The sequence below is a fragment of the Monomorium pharaonis genome, chromosome 10, assembly GCF_013373865.1.
Source record: "Monomorium pharaonis isolate MP-MQ-018 chromosome 10, ASM1337386v2, whole genome shotgun sequence".
Lineage (NCBI taxonomy): Eukaryota > Metazoa > Arthropoda > Insecta > Hymenoptera > Formicidae > Monomorium > Monomorium pharaonis.
In genome coordinates, this window is record NC_050476.1 from 8,164,243 (window position 1) to 8,181,165 (window position 16,923).

The 16,923-nt window shown below is 30.4% G+C and overlaps 1 protein-coding gene across 1 annotated transcript in view; it reads left to right on the forward strand.

Moving 5' to 3' along the window:
• Positions 1-16,923, forward strand: part of LOC105833574 (allatostatin A) — a 28,014-nt gene continuing 11,091 nt past the window's right edge. The window contains exon 1 of the mRNA XM_012675409.3: positions 1-323. The gene's annotated coding sequence lies outside the window, so the exon portion shown is untranslated. The remainder of the gene's footprint in view (positions 324-16,923) is intronic.

Here is a 16,923-nt window from a genome sequence, read left to right on the forward strand (position 1 = left end):
AGGCCGGCGTCGCGACGCTCTCGCCGTCATTCCCGTGCGCGCGGACACTGAAGTTGCGGTAACCCGGCGATACCGGACATCGTCGTCGTCGTCGTCGTCGTCGTCGTCGTCGTCGATGATTCACGGAGGCAGTTGAGAGTCGCGCGTCCACGCAGCCACGTGAGAACGGAGGACCACTCGTCCGCGAATGAGAGTTTCATCCCCCGGCAAAAAGAAACGCAACAGGACATCTTCTTTTAACGGTTCCGAGAAGGTAACCCCGTCACTCTCGCATTTCACCTGCAAGACCGCAGGGTCGCACCGGCGGAATCTGACAGCAACAGGTGAGCAATTCGTCTCCTGAGATGCATCCTCCCTGCACACACACACACACACACACTTCCTCTTTTATGCGCCTTACTTTTCTTCAAGTTTTTCAAGTACCCTTATCTCACGACCGTATCTTTTTGTGCAGTGGAAAATTCACGGTCTTCTTGTTCGATTCTGTGTGATCGATTTTCAAGTTTTATCGAGTATCTCGCTACTTGTCCACCGGATGACACTTGATGATCGCAAAGATGGGAAAACTTTGCTTCAAGTAGCAATACGTTATAGAGATTCGCTCAAGCTTGAATAGCGTGAACGCGAAGAGAGTTTATTAAATGCCACTGAGTTATCAAGCAAATATTTCCTGAAAGCTTTTAGTTGCGTGCAGCAATCGATTTCAAATAATAACAGATATGTCTGGTGTATCTTGAATCACTTTTTTCCCTTCTCTTTTCAAATTTCTGTTGTATGCGCGTGACATATAAAAGATTTTCGCGTCGCAATTTGTTCCACTATTTTTCAACAACATTTTTTATTCATTCTTTTTACAATCCGATATTTTTCAATCGATTTTAACTTTTTTTACGTAAATATGGGTACTATTAATATTAAAAAGACATTTTTAAACTTTAGGAAAACTTTATTTAAAAACACAATAAAACAATTAAAGAGAAATTGTTTATTTAATAATAAATGCATTTTTGTAACAAATATCTAATAACAAAATCTAATAACATAATTTTTCAATAATTACACTTCTAATGTAATTAAATATTATTACATCTTTAATAAGCAATTCTTTCTTTCTTTTAACTGTAAGCGTACCTTAAAGGTAATAGCAACAGGTGAGAAAGTTCTAAAGACCAAACTGTTTCTCGAGGTTTTTGCATCTATATATTTTTTCTTTGTTAATTATGATAATATTTTTCACCGTATAATAAAATAACACTGTTTTACTTATTTATTTTATTAAAAAATTTCTCGGTTAACAATTACAATATACATAAATACAATAATATTAAATAAACATTATTTCTAAAGATTTATTACGAAATGTTTAAAAAATTACCGATCCATAAAGTAAGAAAATACGAAAGATGTCATAAAAGATCAAGTTTTAGATGCTGAACAAAACAAACGATAGACGTAAGACATTAAAAGTAGCAATGTAGCGACTACTCCGTTGTATTTTTCTATTTTATGTTTCATTTTTCATAAACTTTGCCAGACTCAATATTATGTTGCAATTTATTACTTTCGTTTATTATTGTCAATATATTAAAGTAAACATACTGTTTTATTGTGGCATGCGTTTAATTTTAAGGCAAAGTTACAATCAAAACGTTGAACAAAGGTTATTGTTAAAATCTGATAGAGGTTTTTTATTATTTTATATTCAATTTACAACAATTTTTAAATTTTTTATAATGTATTGTGTCACATCTCGGAACATTACCAAAAATAAAAAAATGATTCTTTGATTATTTGATTATTTGAATAAAAATGTAGAAAATTTAATAAAATGTGAAACTACGCACTGCAGCTTATACAAGGGTTATTGTGCTTCTTTTGTACATTATAGACGAGATTGAAAATTTCTGTATACGGGATGTAGGCTTGAACTTGTCATTTATGAGTCGCTCTCATAAAGAGCCGCATGACATCTCGTTAAAAGTTATTTATATTTATTTTTTATTCTTATAGAAAATCGTGTTTAATAATATGTATATTTATTTGCAAATTTGACAAGGAAATAACATTAAATCAAATTTTTTACATATATTAATAGAATTCTAAAAAAATTATTGCAAAATTTATTTAAATCAACTTGTTTGTTTAAAAATTATTTAAAGCTTTGTTATAATAGTTATTTACGCTGTATAAGCTAATTTAGTTGTTGTTTTGTTTTGTTCTTTGCAATTTAAGTATCAAAATTCGCTCATGATTAAAATTTTTTATTGATCAGATAAAAAGAAAAAAACTTAAGAAATCTAGTTTTTACATTTTTATAATTTTACTGGTATTGTATCCATTCTTAAACTCTTACGTGAATATATGCATATATATATTGATTTTATTATTAAATGTCATTATATATAAACATACGTAAAGTATATGTATATTCATATAATAATTTGCAATTTTAAATGATCGAAAAATTGCGTAGGTTACTCGTAGGTGGCACGAAAGGTGAATGTCAAAAATACAAAGAAAAGTATACTAAATCTATATCTTATGTTCTCTGTGCGTATTTTTATATTTTCGTCAAAACTATATTAATTCTTTTATTAAATCTTCTGAATGTTACAAGTCGCGACAATTGTCTTATTGTCGTTATTTTCTCTATCTGTAAAAAGAAAATTATAAATGAGAAGTTTTCTTTAAAAAGTTATATGATTTTCAAGTAATATCGTGTAACTTTATCGGAACAAATAATGAAAGATTTGATTGAAGGATTTGAAAGGTCGCGCGCATTTCAGAAAGTGGGAAATGAAAAATTTCTATTTGTCACACGATCGAGCTGCAGAATTTATAGCTGTCGTAAGAGATTGAGATCGCACGAAAACACGTACAGGAAGCTTGCGAATAAATCTAAATTTCCTATCAGTAGCCGCATCATTGTGTTTACTGCATTTTTTAACATTTCCGAAAGAAACCGATCCCTCTCTTCCTTTCGACGAATGTGAAATTCGACACTTTTTCGCGCGATACTTTAATGTAATGCTCTTCACTCGGGAAAATGAACTTCCTGACTGAATGCCGACACCTGAGTAATGGAGAGCTTACCTTAGCGGCACAAAATCGAAGATTAAGTTATATCGCTATTGTCACATGCGCGCGACAGAATGAATGATCATCGTATTTCTAAAGAAAGAGTCAACTGAACAACATGCGCGCTTGCTGGGTAACATGACGTTGCCTCCTAAGAACACTTACGAGATGAAGGCATAGCATAACTTTTGTGGTTATTGAATTTGATATTACACTCAAGATATTCGTCAATTTTCACCGACACGAAGATATATGTGCACTTCAGAAAATTTAAATGAATATGAGAATGAGAGAGAAAGAGAGAGAGAGAGAGAGAGAGAAAAAGAGAGAGAGAGAATTTGTATGGCACACATCATTTTCTTTGCGAATATTGCATCTCCGCAAGAAAAGTGACATAAGTCAAAATTTTCCGAATTCTTTACGTGTAAATTATGTTCTAAACACATCAGATTTCATTAAAAAAGGGTAAGAGTTAAAATAAAAAAAGTGAACAAAATGGCACAAATCGAAACAGTATAATATTTTTTAGGTTTAATCTAATACTATATTAATTAACATTACTTTTTTGGAGAAAACTTAGAACAAGCAATTTGTATAATTAACTTTAAATTGATCCTCTGCTTGAATACGTTTTTTGGTATTCATAGTTACGTGATTCTGTTTGTTACGTTCGATGCTATTTTCTTATAGAAATTTTAAAAGTTTGAAAAAAACTCATAAAATATTTGTTTCAGTGTAATTGAAGTTTCATAATTATTCTGATAAATGTATATATTTTTGATTTGTTTATTAAATATTTTATTTTTAAGCTTTGAAACGAGTTCAGTATTCAGCATCGCATTTGTTTTTCATAGTAGCTTTGGGACTCCGAGCTTTTTTTTAATGCTTACTTTTTTTTTGGAAAGTCAGACAAGTTTGCTTGTTGATTTTTAAATTATTAGCATAACTGTTTTGGGTCGAAAACTGATCCACGTATTTATACAAAGAATTAACTTAACTGTTTAATACAGTTGTAAATAATTAATTTTAAAATACGCAATTTTTTTTCTTTTTCTTGACTAAGTTTATTAAATATGTTTTTAATTTGTGTCCTTTTTGCGGAAAAATACAATGTAATATTTTTTCTTCATTTTTTGTTTTATTACAGATTATTATGCATTATTTAAAGTAAAAGTAGAAAATCGGCAGAAATTGTTTCGTTTAAATTTTACACTGTTCTTTTTTTGTACCGGTGCATATTTAACAATAAGAAAAAAAAGGCGACAGTAAGAAAAAAGGAACACAATGAAATAATGGCACGACAACACCGCAACAATGAGACCTAACAGTTTTCATTATGCACTTAATCGTGATGGAAACATCAACCGCTAATAAGACCTCGGGGATGCAAGTTATCGTTCACCAAGTGCTATATCTCTCTGTGAATAGTGAAGAGTATATTCTTTAACCTAATTATAAAAATTGAATAAAACTAATGAATTTTAACAAGAACAAGGTTTATATAAAACAGGTTCGCGCGCAAACGTTGCAGTTATTTCCTTTAGTGATGCACGGCGTTTAGCATGCGGATTATGATTTTACTAAAAGGGAGAGAAAGAGAGAGAAGGGAAAAAGCTCTCTTTTCTAGCAGTAGGGAAAGAGAGGAACGCACAGAGTGGTCAGTTATGAAATTGACACTGGAAAAACGGATGGCGATGGGAGCAATCTCGGTGTGCGTGCGTTTAATGGGTGGTACGTCTGGCGGGGTGAGAGGAAGGATGAGTAAAATGTGAGAAAGGGAGGAAAAAGAAAGGGGAAACCGCGGCCGTTAGATGCCGGTTATTGGATCGCCGTTATTGCCGGACTTGTTTGCAGCTCGTAAGTCGCTACTTGCCTTGTTTCTTGCGTCGTTTATTAACTCGCCTCGGGCTGACGCATTATTTTGTGCGAGTAAAATCCGAAACTGCGCCAACCGGGTCGTCGCATGAGAAAGGAACATCGTTGTTAGCAGTAGCAGTATCAACACCAATAGCAATAGCAGCAGCGGCAATAGCAGCAGCTGCTGCTGTTGCTGCTGCGATGAAGTGTGCGTTCCCCGTAAAGTTCACTGCCGCGTTTAAAGCGCGACATTTTACGACATTTTACCCGCTTGCGAAAGGGTGCGCGTATCCGCCAGGACCAATTCATTAAGAACTTATTTCTTGAATGCGTTAGAAATTAAATCCGTTATTTGTGTTATTGAGTTCGTGAAGTGTTGCTTTAAAAATACGACAAAGGGAGAAAATCGACGTATGACTTATCGTTTTACTTTGATCCGTACAGAAGAAAATAGTAGAGGAGAAGGTGCTATTGTGGCCATGTGTGCTACTGTAGGCAATGTCTCACTCTTCGTTATTACATTTAGAGAGAAAAAGTTATTAAATTGAATAAATTTCTCAATTTGATTAAATTTCTTTAAGTTTAAATATTTATTATGCATTTATAGTTTATATATTATTATGCATTTAACTTAAGTACATAAAATACTTGAACTTCAATTCAAGTATTTATATATTTGACTAAAATATATAAATACTTGAATTTAAGAAATTTAATCAAGTTAAAAAATTTAGTCATATTAAGAACTTTTGCCTTAGTGTAACTGACGAATTCTAGTAATTACTTATGGAATTATTTGTTTAGCAGCCTGCCATTATGTAGTAGCATTTTTAGTCTTCAGCATTTCAAAACTTTTTAAAAGTACATTTTAACATTTAATTACACATACTTAAATGTATTATCACACAAATGTATGTTATACTTGAGTATTTTTTTGTTATTTAACTCTTTGGCTATACATATTTTGACTTATACAAAGTTAAACAATGATATAGGATTTTGTTAATATAGTCATCTAAGCGTGCTGATAATGTGGCCACGTTCGATTATCTCCTTATCGAAAAAAATTCTTCGATAAATCGATTGTTACTCTACTGTTACTCTACTGCCAATAATGCGTGACATGTGTAAATTATTATTGCGACAGAAGAGGTTACGTATAAACTTAAAAATTCTACTTTTATTAAGTAAATCAGTTTATCTATTTTTATCCCTCTTCATAATTATGCTACAGTTTTTCTAAACTAATAATTTATTTTATATAAATATTCAAAATTTTGTAACAAAATATTGTGACTTTTTTAAACAAAGTTTTTTACATTTATTTTTATGGTGGCCATGTTACCATTCCTGTTTCTCTTCGACTCATTATGCAGTGTTGCTACATTTTTATAAATAATATGTAATATAGTAAATATTTCATATCTGTAAATTTAAATCTAATGATCAACACTTTGATGAATATAATCGTTAAGTTTCAATTTAAAATATTATTAACAAATTTATTGTATAAAATGTAAATAAAATGGCTATATTATTACCTTCTTCTCTATCAAATCAACAATCACTGTTTTACATAAGCAAGAATATAAAATCTTTAAAGATACTTGTTTTAAGATACTTGAAACATAATTAAAGATAACAATTAGTTCAGTTTAAGATATTATTTTTAGAGCTTTAGTTTGTGTTTTAATCTTTATTATTAAAATTGACCGGATAAAACGTTTTCTCCTACTTCTTGGCTTCTTTAAAATATCTGATAATCTTAAATTTTAGCAAATAGTAGTTTTATGTTGGTATTATAATGATTATTTAAAGAGCGCATAATGTCATCGTTTTGATAATATTAAATTTTAATTCTTAGTTCAAAGATATTGTTTTGCAAAAATTTACAAAATTTATTATTAAATAAAGATTAATGTATTTTTTCTCCATAAAGAAATACAAAATTTCTTCATGTAAACAGGTCATGTCTTTTTAAGATCATCAAATTCTTTAAAGAAAATTATATATATATTTTTGCTTATGTATAAATAATAATTGTTGATTTGATACTACTTTTTTGCCTTATATCTTGTCATGTCACGCTTTCGTTAAATTCAAAGTTTGGGAAACCCGTGACATCTGCGTGTTCTCAAAAATCTTGTAATTATTCGTTGCAAAAGGCCGCACGCATGTTTTCTCGCAATATTGTTCGCAGGCTTCTTTGTGGACAATAATGCTGCAAAGTAAATAAAGGGGAATGATGCCCTTAAGACAGTCCTGGATATATATAGAGGGCACGTATATATCGCGCGAGAGAGAACAAAGTAACGTACGTTATCTCGCCTCGCACCTATTTTCCTTATACCGCAAGATTTTACGCGTTACGCCGTAAAGTCTTCTTCCGCGTGGTCGCACGCCGCAAACGGCTCCGTCATTAATTTCGTTTGCACTGTCGTTAGCGCTGCGTCTTTAATTACGGCCGTAACTCATGAGCCTTTGACGGCTTCTCGATGAGGCATTAAATGCCTCGTGTCGCCTTGTTATACCGTAGCGCGTTTACTTTCACGTTTCTTTGCACTATGTTAATTAGTGGTTTGCGAGGAGATAATTCGCAAGCCTTTAAAGAGGCGGACAGTCACGTGCATTCGATCAGATTTCTCTGCTTCGTGCCTGCCTTGATTTGAAACAGTATACGTGAAACTGACAAATTTGATGTGTATCGCGTTACACGAGAAGAAGGAAATAGATATATTGTATACATAGAATTTACTTTCAAAATTATGGTAGTCGTGGAGCAGCTTAGACTTCGTGGAACTTTACTACATTTCGTAAGATTTGGTAAAACTTTAGTGAAATTTAATCCAACCGTTTATGATATAAAAAAGATTTAATTAAATTTTACTAAATGTTACTAAAATTGCAGCAAAATTTTACAAATGCCATTTTAAATTCCATGATTATCGTGACTTTAAGAGTAAATTCTAAAAGAGGATTCTCTCTATAGGGTAAATTACGGTATAATGGCTGTACGGAGAAGATGGCCAATAGCTGTAATTTCTTTAATAATTGCTAAATAATGTGTTCTTGTAATTATTTTCAAAGATAATTGATATTTACTATAGTTTATGTGCGTATATTATTCGAAATATTGTAGATTTATATCACGTTTTTACTTTTGACTGCCTGTAAAGTTTTTGTTCATTAAAAATTGCTACATCGTTGGATAAATTACAGTTGAGCTGTCACAATTAATGTTAGACACATAACGAAGGTATATAAATTGTCATGTGCAATTACATCTTTTATTTTTTTTTCTATTTTTTAAATAAATAAAAACTATTGTTTTCTTATAGTTTGAAATGGCCCATGATTTTTTAAGGATAAGTGTTTATACATATATTTTATAAAAAAAGATAAAAATTAAGTTGTGCACCTGATATTTTAAATCTCATATATCATAGATATTTTTTTTAGTACTATAAGTTAAATAAATGCTAACTTATATAAACATTTATTATTAAAAATGTTCAAAAATAAAATTAAACATGTGATAATATAGGGCAATAAAATTAAATACGTAAAATTATAAGCTTTTTTATTATTTTAGAAATGTTAAGAATATAAAAATATGTATGGCCAACTGTTCTATAATATTATGGCCATTTTTCCTCTAAAAGATGTGAAAGATGGCCAATGTTTGCGTTTTAACATTTTGATGATATAAAATTTTCATTAAGTATTTTCTCTTTAATGTTGATAGTATTACATGTTTTAAGTTTCAGTAAAGTGATACACCGGCATTGAAATATGTATAATAAAAATAAAAGTATGTTTTTTGTATTTTAAGAAACTATGGCCATTATACCGAATTTACCCTACACCAAGAATAAATTTAAAAGATATAATAAGCAATAATACTTGTCCATTTCATCTCCATTTATTTCTCCATTTCCTCATAATACGCGTTTTCAATGTAAATGAGAAAATAATTAATATGCAATAATAATAACAAAGCAGGTATCAAAGCAGGTGTTCGTACATATAGTAAAATATCGCCATTTGTTGCTTCGCTTATGTCCTGATAATTATCGCGGTGGAATTGCTTATTATGCCGCGAATAAATACGATCTCTCGCTGACCTCAGGTAAATGTGAAAGCGATGGCGATTAAAATCAACGGTCACACCCCGGGGGACGTTTGGGTACACGTGTAAATGCAAATCGATAAAACCAGGGAAATCATCACACTTCTCAAAGGGACATTACGAAGCTCCATGTTATTATGCAAGTTTGGCGCGGGAAAACATCGCGACGCGACAAATTACGAGCTCCGGGGAGGGGGGGGGGGGGCTCGATAGAAATGGAAATCACGGCGGAATTAGTCGGTCTTTTCAATCCGCTCGATAATTATCCCGCGCGCGAGATGAAATCCTAAAAGGTGCGCGAGGGGATATAATTTCGTTGGCGTTTTCCCCGCTATATCGCCGACGCGAACGGGAACGTCTGAGCGACATTAATCTAATTTCTACGCTCAAAGTGGAAACTTGTTCCCGCGGTTGCGCGACAAGATTGACGATAATATTATCGTCTCGAACGTAGTTGTCATTTCAGAAGAGCCGCCCTGGAGTGCCGTAGGCCCGCAGACACTTGTAGCCTATCGCGTCAACGCCTCTCGTGCCGTTGCCCATTGTTATGTATGACGTGTATAACGGTAGACGTGCATAATGTAAACACAGGTGTGGGCGCGCTATCGGGGAAGTGTACGAAACGCTTATCAAAACGGAAGGCGCAAGATCGCACGCCGTTTCGCGTGGAAACGCGGGAAGATCGGTTATCAATACTCGCGATATTGGTATTTGCGATTTTCGAGACAAAGCGGCCGAATGTGCTAATGACACTTGTCGCGGAGGAAATTGTTCCGTTAATGGTTGGTGACACTTTTGAAATTATCAACGTCGCCGAAATGACGTGTTTATTTTAATTTATAATATTATCCGTTTCACATAAAATTTACATAAGGAAACAAAATCGTAGCCTAAATAAACAAAGTGATACGGAATTCTCTCAGAGAGACAGATCTCCCCCGTCTCGACTTATTATCTCCCATGTAATTCCGACTTCCAATATATTCTACTGCCCTCTTCTAGGCTTCCCCCTTCACTTCTTTGAATTTATGTCTTCTAAGCTTTTTTCCTCCTATTTGTTTTCCTTGATTTATTTATTTTTTTATTTCAAAAGTTAACTTCCGACTAAGAGACATTTTTTATTCGTCAAAAAGCCCAAGCGAGTACTTTACTAAACTTTTTCCTTTCCCTTTTTTTGTTGCATCGATATTTTCATGTTATCTAGCATGTACAATAAATATTCCTTTTTTTTGTTATTTATAATTATTTTAATAATTATTAATAATTATTCTCAATATTTAGTTTAAACTTGTTTTCTATAATATTTTCTATTTTTTTTTTGTTTGGCTTTGTTACACCATGTATACGCAAGCAACTTTATTATTTTTTACAATTGAATCATTGGCAATCTCCACAAAAGCAAAAATGTATATTTTGAGATTACATTATGCAATACTTTACAATACACATGACTATGTTTACGCTTAGTATTTACAGTATCATTGAGAGACTGCACTTATACTTTTCTTATTCCGATATTATTGTATTTTAATATTATGTATTTACTGTAAATTACTTAATTTGTATTTGAGTATGATCTAATATAAGATCGAAACGTCTGACTTTTTGTAATTTTTAATTTTATATTACATAAAATTTTTATTTATTAGCACAATAATCTTGCCTGGCTCATTCCTTTAATTACGCTATTTAAATTTTTAATTCACTTTTATATTTTTATATATTTTAATAATTGAGATTCAAAAAATATCGATAACAAAGTTGAAAATTAATCGAAGAATAATTTTCGCGATTAATTAACATCCTTCAAGCTTCAAAAATTTATGAGAAATTTTTTATCCATATTCGCTTGAAATTGAGAAATAATTAATGTGTCGATATTTCTATTAAAAAAATAATTAACTCACATATGCACCACATGCGTAAAATGAATTTTTCAAAGCTGGAAAGAGTATCTGTTGAACAAAGAAAGTTCAATCTGCGTAAGTCATTTACAAATAAAGCGTAGTTTCGCGTATTTTCTGATATATTTGCAATCTCCGGCGTTCAAAGGTACTAACGCACATGAAAGATCCAACTTTGTAGAGAATGATGTTCTTTAAGCCATGCATGTGCGTCACGTCGAATTTAATAGCACTCGAAACTAATAAAAAAGTTTTGCACAGCTTCAGTTCGTATACGGGTTTTGCTGTTAAAATAATTTGTTATTTATTACAAAATATTTATTACAAATTATTTATTACAAAATGGGTCATTAATATTCAAATACTCGATAAAAAATAAAACACGATATAAAGGAAGGCAATATAATAACGAAAATACAATATTAATTTAAAATATAAAAGTATAAAAAAATCTCTTTTATAAATTTTAAAATTAATATACATACAAAAGCTTGTAAAAAAATACTTTCTAAAAACGTGTATACAATTTATAATATAATTTTATAATCACTCTCTAATAATTTATTCCTTAAGCGGTTAATTCTTCAATTTTGCTATTTAATAACAATTATAAAAAAATTTATTTCTGCCTATTGATGAACAAAAAGGGCAGTCAGGCGAATATGTGACGAATGAGCAAACAAGTGTATCCGTTTCGAATTTCAATTTGCGAAACATGTGTATTGGTTCACCCCAGAAAGAGTTGCGTTAATTTTGTTCCCGGATGTGGCAGTTCTAGGGAGAACAAAACAGATATTGCCATACTAGATAGAGAAAGAGAAGGAGAGAAAGCGCGCGTGCGAGAGAGAGAAAGAGAAAGAGAGAGATGTTCCATGCGGCAGGTCTGATATCCCTGAAATGAGAAAGGGAGTGGGCTTCCGTAATCGGATGAGTGTTCCTCCTAGACTTCCGCTATTTAGTTGTATACATTCCTTTTCGTGTGCATATGCGCAGTAGAATTCCAAGAATTTAGTTGACCTTTTAGATAGATGTCATTTTTGTAATTTAAGTGGAAAATAATTCGGACGGAGTTGATATTTGTTTGAAATAAAACGAGTAAAAACGAATAACTGCAGCAAAAACAGTTTTGCTTCAGATTTTATTATTAAATTTACTTAATGACGAAATCGTTCAATATTATTTTGATAATCAATGACAATGATTATTAAATGATCGTCAGATTTAATAAATACTTTTCAGACAGCTTAAGAAGTAAAAATGAGCACAAAATTTAAGTAATTAAAAGATTTATATTTTAACGTGTACTTGTGCGCGCTGCAATAGAAAAAGAAATGAAGTGGCGCAACGGTAACGAGTAGAAAATTAATGTAAATTAATGAAACAAGGAAAGCAATATTTTCTGATTATTGTGCTTATTTGAAAAATACAAATAAGATTACTATTACGTAGATATAAACATTTGATTTTAATGCGATTTTTCATGAATGTACATGCAATAGCATTACAGCAAATTTTCTTTAAGTGTAAGCGTTAAAATATGCTGAATATACAATCATTTAATAATTATTTACATTAATTAAACAAGTATCCATATTTGATATAGTCACATATATTATATAATATTAAATGCGCGAAAGTGGTTTTATTCGTTTAATGAGTGTATTTGCTTTCACAAATGTTTGTTCTACGATTAAGAGTTTATTGGGCAGATAAATTTGCAAATAGGTTAATAAAATTTAATTAACAGTTATATATATATATATATATATATATATATATATATAGAGAGAGAGAGAGAGAGAGAGAGAGAGAGAGAGAGGGAAGGGAGAGAGAGAGAGAGAGGAGAGAGAGAGAGAGAGAGAGGGAGAGAGAGCGAGAGAAGAGGCTGAGCATACGCCTATTTGTTTTTATTTATATTTAATTTTAAATGAACAATCTTTTTCACCGTTATTTTCTCTATGTTATAGAGATCTTTTATAGAGATTTGCGACAAAATGAGATATACATTAAATTTCATGTTTAAAAATGTTAATAAAATGTAGTGACTGATTTTTAAAACTTTTTTAAATTATTCACCTAAGGACGTAGATTTTTTCTCCATATTTTTCCTTCTTTCTTTCCAAAAAAGTGTATATTAAAAAAATCTAAAAATTTTCTAAAATATGTTAAAAATTATACAGAAATCTCAAAAAATTCTGAAATTTATATAAAAATTCTGAAACGGTATGGAAATGCTGATAAGAACCAACGCAATTATCAAAGCGTAAGATAATTAAGGTTATATATGTTGTTACGGAATGAAATAATCCGCAAAAGTTTCAGTCCGGAGTTTTAATCCCTTTTAGTATATAAAATACTGGAATGGGAAAAACTCTCAGAAACAGATCGATGTCTCTTTCCAAACATCGCAAAAAACAGCCATCATGGAAGTCAAGAAATTTTTAAAGTTAAGTGGAATATTATCAAGAGTTTAGAAGAGACTGGTTAGCGATCGGAATATAATGATGGCGTTAAAACAGTTAAAAGAGTGAAAATAGAAATTCTGAGAAATTGTATAAAAAATTCTGCGAAAATTTTTTACCATGAAGTATTAATTATATATTTATTTCAATTTTTTAATGCTTTTTTAAAATACACAACAGTAATATTAAAATACTTTTATGTTTTTAACTTGCGCTGTTTTTTTTGGCCCTTTGACATGAAGCTAACTTTTTATACTGTTTTTGGTATAAAGCTTTTCTAAGGAAATTAATTTACTTTTGACATTTTATTATATTTAGACATTTTCATAACTTTTATTTTCAATTATAATTGATTAGTAGTAAATATATTTTTTTAAAGAATAGACATACGTTCAAGAAGTACTCGCTGCCAGTTGCTGAAAAGAAAGCGTTATTACTATTTTTGATACAGTTGAAATATCCAATTCTTTAAAATTTACATATCACCGAGATTGTAAAATTTATATGTAATATATATACATTATAAATAGATTTTTTCACTTTTTGTATCATAATTATTATTCTTTGGTAATATCTTTATTTTATTTAGGTTTATATAATTTTTATTTTTTTAATGAGTTTGATTTAATGTACAGTTGACATTTTAACGGCAAAACTAAGAATATGTATCATCTTAGTAACAATTATCAAAAACATTTTATTAGTTTAATTTTATGTAATTAAAGCGAATAGTAATCTTATGAAATTCAAATATATAAAATTTACAAAATTTTTAAGTTTTTAATATATACGTGATTTTTCCTAAGCTTATACAATCGTTACATTTTGAAAATGTAATTAAAAAAATAAAATAGAGAATAAAAGATAAAACGATATTGTTTTAAAATAAATTGTTTTTAAGCATAATTTTCTTTTTTGCTTCTATATGATTATGTACAAAAAGATAAGTCACAAAAGTGAAATTGAAGAAAATTGCGAGATGATTTTCATATGTTTCTTTACTCGCAGCTGATTAAAATGAACGTAAGCTGCTACCTATGCGCTTGATATTCCATAAAGGAATAAAATGCCGAGAAGGTTACACGCAATCAAAAATATTCGGAGTTTCAATATTTTTCCTGTATATTTGATATGGTTCTTTTAATGTGATTTTTAACGCATTTACAAGAGTCATCTATTGTGCAAAAATATAAAACGCACGTGACGCATATAGAGATATATAATCGAATCATACATTTAGAAGAAAAAATGAAAAACTTCTATTCACGTCATTTTAAAAAATAATAAATTAATTTATCTACACAGAGAGAAAAATTTCTTTAGATTGAATAAACAATTTTGTTTGACTTTTTTAAAGCATATATTTCTTTGGTTTTAATAAATTTTGTATAGATTTCTTTAAATTTGATAACATATTTTTAGAAACAAAGAAATATCTGCTTTGAAAGTTGAACAAAACGGTTTATTAAATTTAAAGAAATATTTCTCTCTGTATACGTAGCAGTATTACTTTTGATATGTTTAAAATTAATATTTAAAATATGATTGGAGGAAAGAAATGTATCTCAAAAATGTAAATGACTGTAGTAACGAAACGAGACAAAGAAAGAATATACCCTTTACGCTATGATAAATTACAAGAAAGAATTTTGTCTCACTATCCGATTATTATTATAATTATTTCACGTCTTTTGTTGCTGAGACTGCTGCAAAATTCGATAAATGGATAAAAGATAAAAGTCTTTAGCATGTGTCGATAATAAAAGAAATTCGATGAGAGAACCCGTCAATGTGTATTGCCATGTAAATAAAGTATACAGAACGAGATGCAATCTCGATCCTTATTGAAAGTCAAGCGGGAAGCTCAATGAGAAACATTTCATAAATATTGATCAAGATTATTGCTCTTCAAAGGTAAAGAGGATAAAGAGAAAATTTAGGAGGAATAGAATAACGATGGAGGATGCTTTTCCAAGGCGCTGTTCAATTTATTTATTTAAAATGCAATATGGTACAATTGAAATAATTATGACACAATTTTTTGAGCAAACCATCAATGATTGATGTCCGCTCAACGATGTATTCAACAGACCATGAAAGATCCGATACGAGAGATCTTCCCATTCATGTAATCGAGCCGACGATACCCGGTAGTCTCATAGCGAGGCGACTAGATCTTCTACTTCATTTAACGTGAATTTGAAGCTGGTCCATTGTGCGCGTGTCATCTCATCAGAATTCTCAAAAGGATGGTCCCGTCACGATATGAATCTGGTCTACAAACTATTGGAAAAAATCGTGACGAGACGGTGAAAGTGAGGCTATACAGAAAATCGAATCGTCAAGCTGGATTTTTCTAATTTCCCACAAGAATCTCTTATGTCATCTTAATAAATAAATATATAGATTACACATACAACATATAATGATTTTTAAATACAATTATATGATTTTTAAACAATTTTATACAGTTTTTTAGCACTGGATTACTATTGAATTTTTATCCAATAAATGTTAATTCAAATTTTTTCTTCTTATAATTTTGATAGCTTAAAATAACGAATTTTTCCATATAGAAAAACATCACAGAGATATTTATATGTCAAAATATCTGTTGCATAGCATTGTCAAGATATCTTAAGGATGTATCGGACTGAAGTTCAAAATGGTACAAAATTGCTAAAAATTTGTGAAATTGTTTTTTTAGTTTCCCTAATGTACTGCAAAAAATTGAAAACGCATTCACTAAACGGTTGCTGAGTTATAACTATTTTAATTTTTACTGATTTTACATGATTTTACATATCCTTTTCTATCTTATGGAAAAGGACGATCTTGACGGATGAAACAGCTAAAAAAATATAGAAGAAATTGTACCAATGTTTTGAATTTTTTTGTACATTTAGTATATGAATAAATGAAAATATCTGCCAAGTTTCAATTGTCTTCACTACACCGTTTTAAAGAAATGAAATATAACTTGAGATAATTGTGCATTTTCACTGTCAAAAGTTTAAACTCATAAGTAAAAAAAATTGCAAATACGTAAAAAATATCTTTGTAAAAGTAAAAATAAGACTCCAACTATCGTTCAAGTTTCTTACATCTAGATTTACTATGCGTTAGGCATAGATATTTAAGTATTTCAAATTTCATGCACTTTTTGTCTAAGATTGTATGTCCGATACACCCTTAACTCTCGCTTGACCGATCCGGACCTCAGAGGCCCTTTTGTTCGTTTTTATTGAAATATTTTTTTTTTTTACTTAAATTTCAACAAACGGAAAGTGAATTAGTGAAGTCAAATACAAAATTGAATGGAATATTTAGTTTGAATTTTCATCAATAAATTGCGCTTGTAGGACTTTGAATAAGTTTACCTTACACAATTGACTGACCCGGGCCTCAGAGGCCCATTTGTTCGTTTTTTGATATTTTTATTACTATTTTTATTGCGGCGTCATTTCGATTGTATGAAAATTATATTTACATT